At 38.0% G+C, this 10,000-nt stretch overlaps 1 protein-coding gene across 1 annotated transcript in view; it reads right to left on the reverse strand.

Annotated features, from left to right (window-relative positions):
* The window catches only part of LOC144978175 (secreted frizzled-related protein 1-like), a 61,204-nt gene extending 51,962 nt beyond the window's left edge, over nucleotides 1-9,242 (reverse strand). Inside the window, exon 1 of the mRNA XM_078923886.1 lies at nucleotides 8,930-9,242. The gene's annotated coding sequence lies outside the window, so the exon portion shown is untranslated. The remainder of the gene's footprint in view (nucleotides 1-8,929) is intronic.
* Between the last annotated feature and the right edge of the window lie 758 nt (nucleotides 9,243-10,000).

Consider the following 10,000-nt stretch of genomic DNA (forward strand, 5'->3'; position numbering starts at 1 on the left):
ATACTATCTATAGATAGAATGCGGTTGGCCAAGGAGTTCACAACATTGCCATCCGGAAGTATAACAGACCAACACACAAACTCTGTGTAACCATGAACTTTTATAGTCTGGTTAATACAGTTTAGTGAGAACAACTCACAAACGCGGATGGCAAAAACAATAACAAAGGCCTGAGTGACGTCATCTTCATACTATCTATAGATAGAATGCGGTTGGCCAAGGAGTTCACAACATTGCCATCCGGAAGTATAACAGACCAACACACAAACTCTGTGTAACCATGAACGTTTATAGTCTGGTTAATACAGTTTAGTGAGAACAACTCACAAACGCGGATGGCAAAAACAATAACAAAGGCCTGAGTGACGTCATCTTCATACTATCTATAGATAGAATGCGGTTGGCCAAGGAGTTCACAACATTGCCATCCGGAAGTTTCACAGACCAACACACAAACTCTGTGTAACCATGAACGTTTATAGTCTGGTTAATACAGTTTAGTGAGAACAACTCACAAACGCGGATGGCAAAAACAATAACAAAGGCCTGAGTGACGTCATCTTCATACTATCTATAGATAGAATGCGGTTGGCCAAGGAGTTCACAACATTGCCATCCGGAAGTAAAACGGACCAACACACAAACTCTGTGTAACCATGAACTTTTATAGTCTGGTTAATACAGTTTAGTGAGAACAACTCACAAACGCGGATGGCAAAAACAATAACAAAGGCCTGAGTGACGTCATCTTCATACTATCTATAGATAGAATGCGCTTGGCCAAGGAGTTCACAACATTGCCATCCGGAAGTAAAACGGACCAACACACAAACTCTGTGTAACCATGAACTTTTATAGTCTGGTTAATACAGTTTAGTGAGAACAACTCACAAACGCGGATGGCAAAAACAATAACAATAGCCTGAGTGACGTCATCTTCATACTATCTATAGATAGAATGCGGTTGGCCAAGGAGTTCACAACATTGCCATCCGGAAGTAAAACGGACCAACACACAAACTCTGTGTAACCATGAACTTTTATAGTCTGGTTAATACAGTTTAGTGAGAACAACTCACAAACGCGGATGGCAAAAACAATAACAATAGCCTGAGTGACGTCATCTTCATACTATCTATAGATAGAATGCGGTTGGCCAAGGAGTTCACAACATTGCCATCCGGAAGTAAAACGGACCAACACACAAACTCTGTGTAACCATGAACTTTTATAGTCTGGTTAATACAGTTTAGTGAGAACAACTCACAAACGCGGATGGCAAAAACAATAACAATAGCCTGAGTGACGTCATCTTCATACTATCTATAGATAGAATGCGGTTGGCCAAGGAGTTCACAACATTGCCATCCGGAAGTAAAACGGACCAACACACAAACTCTGTGTAACCATGAACTTTTATAGTCTGGTTAATACAGTTTAGTGAGAACAACTCACAAACGCGGATGGCAAAAACAATAACAAAGGCCTGAGTGACGTCATCTGCATACTATCTGTAGATAGAATGCGCTTGACCAAGGAGTTCACAACATTGCCATCCGGAAGTAAAACGGACCAACACACAAACTCTGTGTAACCATGAACTATTATAGTCTGGTTAATACAGTTTAGTGAGAACAACTCACAAACGCGGATGGCAAAAACAATAACAAAGGCCTGAGTGACGTCATCTTCATACTATCTATAGATAGAATGCGGTTGGCTAAGAAGCTCATAACATTGCCATCCGGAAGTAAAACGGACCAACACACAAACTCTGTGTAACCATGAACTATTATAGTCTGGTTAATACAGTTTAGTGAGAACAACTCACAAACGCGGATGGCAAAAACAATAACAAAGGCCTGAGTGACGTCATCTTCATACTATCTATAGATAGAATGCGGTTGGCCAAGGAGTTCACAACATTGCCATCCGGAAGTATAACGGACCAACACACAAACTCTGTGTAACCATGAACTATTATAGTCTGGTTAATACAGTTTAGTGAGAACAACTCACAAACGCGGATGGCAAAAACAATAACAAAGGCCTGAGTGACGTCATCTGCATACTATCTATAGATAGAATGCGCTTGGCCAAGGAGTTCAAAACATTGCCATCCGGAAGTAAAACGGACCAACACACAAACTCTGTGTAACCATGAACTATTATAGTCTGGTTAATACCGTTTAGTGATAACAACTCACAAACGCGGATGGCAAAAACAATAACAAAGGCCTGAGTGACGTCATCTGCATACTATCTATAGAATACAACTCACGTTTTGTTTTCTTGTGTGGCCAAGGACTGGCATTTTGACGTCAGTTTTTGGTCAGTGTCAGGCCATAACTTTACGAAGGCCACGCTGACACTGACCAAAAAATGTCGTCAAAATGCCAGTCTTCGGCCACAAAAGAAAACAAACCGTGAGTTGTATTCAATAGTTCAACCAATGAAATAACTTGTTTCCATGAGCTCTACTAACAACAACTCACTAGGCGGTGCAAAAACCAAATAATGACGTCAAAAGGCCAGTCTTTTTGTGTTTCAGTGTCAGGCTATAACTTTACGATGGCCACGGATGGCTACGCTAGAACCCTCTCGGACTGTTAGTTGGATGTCATCTTTTTAGGTTTGTGCAGCGTCTGGTGAATTGTTAGTAGTGCTCACGGTAACAAGAGATCCCATTGGTTGAATTATTGAATACAATTCAAGGTTTGTTTTCTGTTGTGGCCAAAGACTTGTCTTTAGACGTCATTTTTTGGCAGTGTCAGGCTATAAGTTAGCGATGGCTACGCTGCCACTGACCAAAAATTGTCGTCAAAAGACAAGTCTTTGGCCACAAAAGAATACAAATCGTGAGTTGTATTCAATAGTTCAACCAATGGAATCACTTGTTTCCTTGAGCACTACTAACAACTCACTAGACGCTACACAAACCTAAAAAAAATGACGTCAAACTATGTCCTCGTCGGTCCTTGAGTCTGGCTATAAATAAGTTAAATATAGCTACGATTAGACCCTCGGACCTTGAACGATGTCCATGCATGGGACGAACACATTGAACAAATGTCAAATGTCAATGATATGAGATGTAAACAACAACCATCTTTGCCTATCTCATGTTTTCTTTAACTTGGTACAATAGATTGAACCCAAACATTGCATCACTGAGATGAGATTAAGCGTGAACGTGGCCATCGTAAACAAAGTTTACGAACTCTACAGATTAAGCATTGCCTTTCTCGTTAATTGGGAAATGGGAGGGGGGGGGGGGGGGGAGGGGGGGGGGGAGTGCGGATGGAAATGTTGTGTTTCTTAGCCACGGGGGGGGGGGGGGGGGGTGGATTTGCGGATGGCAATGTTGTGAGTGTCTTAGCCAAGCTCACAGCATCTATTGTCAGGAGCGAAATTGCCGTCACTCAGTTTTGTTACTATTTTAAAACAGACATTTTAATTATTAGTTCTCACTAAATTCTATCAATCAGACTATATATGTATATATATATATATATATATATATATATATATATATATATATATATATATATATATATATATATATATATATATATATATATATATATACTGTGCGCTTGGCTAATAAACTGACAACATTGCCATCCGGAAGAAAATATAACGGACCAACACACAAAACTATGTGTAATCTTGGTCGTTAAAAGTCAGGTTGATACAATTTAGTGAGAATTTCTCATAAACGTGGATTGCAAACAATAATAATAATAATAATAATAATAATAATAATAATAATAATAATAATAATAATAATAATAATAATAATAATAATAATAATAATAACAATAATAATAATAATAATAATAATAATAATAATAATAATAATAATAATAATAATAATAATAATAATAATAATAATAATAATAATAATAATAATAATAATAATAAACAATAACAAAGACCTAAGTGACGCCGACTTTTTTCTATCTATAGATGCTGTGTGCTTGGCTAAGAAACTCACAACTTTGCCATCCGGAAATATAACAGACCAACACACAAAATCATGTGTAACCTTGAACGCTCATAGTCTGGTTCATACAGTTTAGTGAGAATTACTCGTAAACACGGAGCCTGAGACAAGTCTTCTCGCGAGACAAGTCGTGCACTATCCATATATCCATAGCCATTCCGGTGACGTCAATAGCAAGTTTCATAATAGATAATCTCTATAACGTAACAAAATTCACACCGATTGTTTATGACACATAATTGGATTCAATAGTCTGATGTCACGTCGCCCAGCAACAGCGGCCATCGTGGTTCTAAACAAAGAAAATCTGTTCTTTTTATTCTTCATGCTGGCTAGAACTTTTCATATGTCTTGTGATCAGAATGTGTAAAAGTCAAAACATGATCAGATTTATAATGCTTTTTCCCCTCTGGATACGCTTTTATGAGAAGTAGTTCATAAGGGCTTCTGCCATTGTTCCGATAGTAACCAGTTACTAAGTTACCATGCGTCATTACGAGGGAAGTGACGTTACGACTGTTGAAGCGTATTAGGACATGTAAATTTGTCCTATTGATAGAACGAAGTTGAGGTCATTCATGTCTTTGTTATTGTTTTTGCCATCCGCATTTATGAGTAAATCTCACTAAACTGTATAATTAACCAGACTATAAACGGTCAAGGTTACACATAGCTTTGTCTGTTGATCCGTTACATTTCCGGATAGCAATGGTGTGAGTTTCTTAGCCAAGCGCACAGCATCTATAGATAGTTCGAAGATGACGTTACTCAGGTTTTTGTTATTGTTTTTTGCCATCCGCGTGTATGAGTAATTCTCACTGGACTGTATTAACCAGTCTATAAAAGTTCATGGTTACACATAGTTTTGTGTGTGGATCAGTTATACTTCCGGATGGCAATGTTGTGAACTTCTAAGCCAAGTGCATACTATATCTATTGATAGAACGAGATTGACGTCACTCGGGTCTTTGTTATTGTTGTTTTGCCATTCATGTTTCTCACTAAACTGTATAATTAACCAGACTAAAAACGGTCAAGGTTACACATAACTTTGTGTGTTGATCCATTATATTTCCGGATAGCAATGTTGTGAGTTTCTTAGCCGAGCGCACAACATCTATATTCCGTTCCATAACCCATGCGCACGCGTTGGGATATCTTCACAACCTTCTGATGGATTTTAATGATAATTGGCTCGATTATTAGAATTATTCGTGACATTAAGCCGATTTTTTTTCACTGGTTACGGTACCATACTTTGGGATTTTTTCTTCTTTGCGGTATATAAAAAAACAAACAAAGAGTCTGGGATGAGTGAACATTTTGAAGTTTTACATTAGCAATATTATACACAGCGAATGGGCATGATCTATATTACATTTCCATGTGCTCGAGGTCATTGGTCACATTGCAAAGCGCGCTCAAAATGACCCACATAGTGAAAAGTATTCACAGCTTTTGAAATATCTTACATCACGATTGGTCATTTTGTTCAGCTTGACACACGGGTATGTTTACAACGTTCATAAACAAAGGAGTGTGTTTACATTTGTTAAGAAATGTATCCAATCGTTGGACAGCAACAAATCATGCGATTGATGACTAGGTTGGACGAAAACCTGAATATAGATCGTTCCCATTATACGTGACATTAAGCCGATTTTTTTTCACCGGTTACAATGCCATACTTTGGGAATTTGCTTCTTTGCGGTATATAAAAAAACAAAAACAACAAAGAGTCTGAGATGAGTGAACATATTGATGTTTTATATTAGCAATATTTTACACAGCGAATGAGATCGATCGGTATTCGGGTTTTTGTCCAACCCAGTCATCAATCACATGCTTTGTTGCTTTACAACGATTGGATAATTCTTAACAAATGTAAACACGCTGCATTGCTTATGAGAATAGTAAACATACCCATGTGTCAAGCTGAACAAAACAACCAATCGTGGTATTAGATATTTCAAAAGCTGTGAACACTTTTCACTATTAGGGTCATTTTGAGCACACTTTGCAATGTGACCAATGATCTCGAGCATATGGAAAGGTAATATAGATCATGCCCATTCAATTGTGATAACGACCACTGAACTCGCCCACAGCTTGACCAGGGGTTTACATTTCACGAGATTCGTGTGCACTACTCACTAACATTGCTACCCTGGGTTCAAAATAACAAAGCAAAATGTACGCTTTGTACACACTTGACAGAAACAATTGTTTCAATTTAATGGTTCAATGCCAGAGGCGTTGCTGCCTGTTGTGATCTCTACATTCATAAAAAACTGATAACAATATACATTAGACATGCAAATTTGTCAAAATGAGGAAAATTTACAATTATTTCTCCAGAAAGGCGAAGCGCGGAATTCTTTTTTTATGGCATGCGACGAATAGCAACATCGCACACAATCTGGAACTCAGAGGGGAGAGGTCAAATTAATAATTATGTCATTTTAATTATGCATCTCTTGTATTTGAAAACTGCGGTTCCTTTGAAAGGTTATACTGTACAAAACGTACATGGAATCTGATATTAAGAAGTTTAGATTCAGTGATATTTCACATTAATACATTCAAAGCGCCCTCCAATGAACATAAGTCCAGAATGGCGAACACGTAGCGTACTCGATGGGTGACCAGTAACATGTCTTGTCGGACCTTTATGAGTTGTCGTGCTCAACAGTTAGTTGGTCGGGCGTTATATCTTTGTGAAAGGAATTTGTCCTCGTCATCGTTCTATTGAAAACGGGAGTAAAAATTTGGAGGGTCCCCATGTTTTGTTTTTTTGCTTCAATGTTTTTGTTCGAAAAATGTATAGGCACCCAACGTCAAGCACCCAACGGACTGCTTGAATTGTCCAATATATTATTTCGCCGTTGTAACCAGGAAAGAGATAAAGTATAAACGCCGTGAGCCTGATTTCAACGCTGTCCAGTACTACATAAATGCGATCTGTTATTGGACTATTTATTACAGTGAATGACATAATCAGTCGGATGGCGAACAAGTTTGAACTGAGATGTTGCAAGTTTAGTTATAGAAGGTCAATTTTTTAATATTAAAAAATGAGTTCTTGTCATATATGATTAAATCAACCCTTTTTGTACATCTTCGGGAAATATCAAAGCTTAATTTCACTTCTAAATCTTTTTTTTTTACAGCTAGTCAAATTGAACAAGTATGAAATTTGAGAAAAGTTGCTGGATACCTTTTCCATATATCTGACCATAACTTCATAAAAAAAAATCACCCGATTTACCTAAAATAAAGATTAAAATGCACCGTGGAGCATATTCTCTCAGAAAATGAAAAAAAAAAAAAAAGATGAAAAACCAAAAATTTTTTCACCTTCCGACTGATTATGTCATGCACTGACACATCAAACAACCCAAAATTATTTGCTACGCCATTGAATTCAACTTTGTTATGATTATTTTCCGCACGGGAAAGATCTCAACACACCATAACTGTAAACATGTTTAAGTTTGAGCCATATTTTATTGCAAACAATGAAAAGATCAAAGGAAATCGGCATTGTGAGAAAACTGTTCGGTCTATCACTATCGGTATTCAAAATTCGAAATGTCACCTAAAATATAAGCCAGCATGCAAAAAATAACGGCACCACTTTCCGTAACTTTGGAGGAATTTGCGATATTCCGTGCGCACGGACTTGGAACGGCCAAAAGTCTGCGATCTTAAGTTGGCAGCGTGCAATGCAATGCCAGGAAATATCACAAGTAATTTCAAAATACATTGATTAGATAAATAACGACTTAAAGAAAACATGTTTTTAAAACCGACAATTTTTCTCTTTTGTTAAAATTATAATAATAAGAATAATAAAAAGTAAAAGAACCCCAAACAAAACTAAAAGCAATCCGAAAAAAAAACCCCAAAAGAAGAAGAAGAAGAAATAGAAGAAGAAGGAGGAGGAGGATGAGGTGGAGGAGGAGGAGGAGGTGTGTGTGTGTGTGTGTGCGTGTGTGTTTGTATGTGTGTTTGTGAGAGAGATGGTGAGAGATGGAGTGAGAAAGGGAGGTAAAAGGGGAAGAGAGAGAGAGAGAGAGAGAGAGAGAGAGAGAGAGAGAGAGAGAGAGAGAGAGAGAGAAGAGGGAAAGGAGTATAGAAAGAAGAGGAAAGAGGAAAGAAGAGAATAATAGAAGAAAGAGAGGAAGAAAGAAAGAAGAGAAAGAGAGAGAAAGAGAGAGAGAGAGAGGAGGAAGAGAGAGAGAGAGAGATGAAGAGAGAGGGAGAGAGATAGAGATGAAAGAGAGGATAGAAGAGAGAGATAGAGAGAGGAGAGAAGAGAGAGATAGATAGATAGATAGATAGATAGAGAGAGAGAAAGAGAGAGAGAGAGAGAGAAAGAAGCACACACACAAACACACACACACACACACATAGAAGAGGTAGATGGATAGGTAGATAGATAGAGGGAGAGAGAGAGAGAGAGAGAGAGAGAGAGAGAGAGAGAGAGAGAGGGGGGGGGTCTATGAAGACGTATATTATTATATTACAACAAGTTTCCGTGACTTCTATTATTTATTACTGAGATTTTCATAAATAAGAGGAAAACAGCAACGCTCAATGGAACAAGACATTATTCCCCCCCCCCCCTCTCTCTCTCTCTCTCTCTCTATCGTAAAAGGGACACAAAATTGATTAGTACAATTATTTCGGACGCTAGTTAGTCACAAAAAAACGTTCCGCCTTATCTACATTAGACACAGATATCTAATATATCTACCCAATCTCCGGCATGTTGGATGGAACAGAAGTGTCAAAAATAAACGAAATAGTCCGACTAAAGACTTATCTATTTATTTGACCCCTTGTAAGGTTAGTCTATAAAATGTTCAATATCATCAAATGAAAATTTTTCATTATTTTTAAAAAAAATTATCAACTTACCGTTTGGTCATCGAATGAATCTAAATATTTTTGAAACTGTCTTTAAAATGAAATCCATGAAAAAAAACGATGGAATTATGAACAATCGAACTATAGATATTTCAAATTTATATACAACGATAAATTATTCGTCTGCCGACGACGACAACGTGTAAATCTGTTATCGAGCAGACGGCGGCACCAATTTTCGCCGCACGGAAGAAACTCAACGTTAGATAGATAGATACTTATTTCTCATGGTTTCATAGGCTACATACATACAGCCATACATACATACGTACATACATACATTTGCTGGTTGACTCGCCCCCACGCCGCTCGCTTGGTCGCTTGGCCGTCTTATTGCTGTTCGTGAGAGGTCGCGGTGGGTGTCTGAGATACCTTAAGAATTTCGTGAGGGGCGTAGGAGGCGAGATGTGCGACGCATTTGGGGAAGGGGGGGGGGGGGGGGGGGGGGGGGGGGGGGGTAGTGAACTGACTGACAAGGCCGGACATAAATAATTAATAATAATAATAATAATAATGTGCACATAATAAGTAAACTGGAATTGTTTGGCTATAATATTATTAACCAGTAGATTTTTGACCAATCAAAACAAGGAAAGAGTGACACACCTTCACACGTTCTCGGACATCAAAGCGCTTTACATAAATGGCATAAAGCGTATAGTAGATACCGTGTACGTAAAATTGCTACCACTTAGATATGCGATGTGTACTTATTTACAGGTCTGATAACCCAAATCGTTATGGGCTCATTGTTGTAATGGAAATACTCTCAAACCAACGCAAAATATTATCCATTACAACAATGGTGAATCAGGTCTATAATTGGATACAAGAGTCTGATGTCACGTCGCCCAGCAACGGCGGCCATCGTGGTTCTAAACAAAGAAAATCGGTACTTATTATTAATTCTTCATGCTGGCTAGAACTTTTCATATGTCTTGTGATCAGAATGTGTAAAAGTCAAAACATGATCAGATTTATAATGTTTGTTTTTTTTCTCCTCTGGATACGCTTTTATGCTCGTCGGAGAAATATTTCATAAGGGCGTCCGCCATTGTTCAG

Source organism: Berghia stephanieae, chromosome 8 (assembly GCF_034508935.2).
Source record: "Berghia stephanieae isolate SIO BIC M18660-M18661 chromosome 8, UCSD_Bste_1.3, whole genome shotgun sequence".
NCBI lineage: Eukaryota > Metazoa > Mollusca > Gastropoda > Nudibranchia > Aeolidiidae > Berghia > Berghia stephanieae.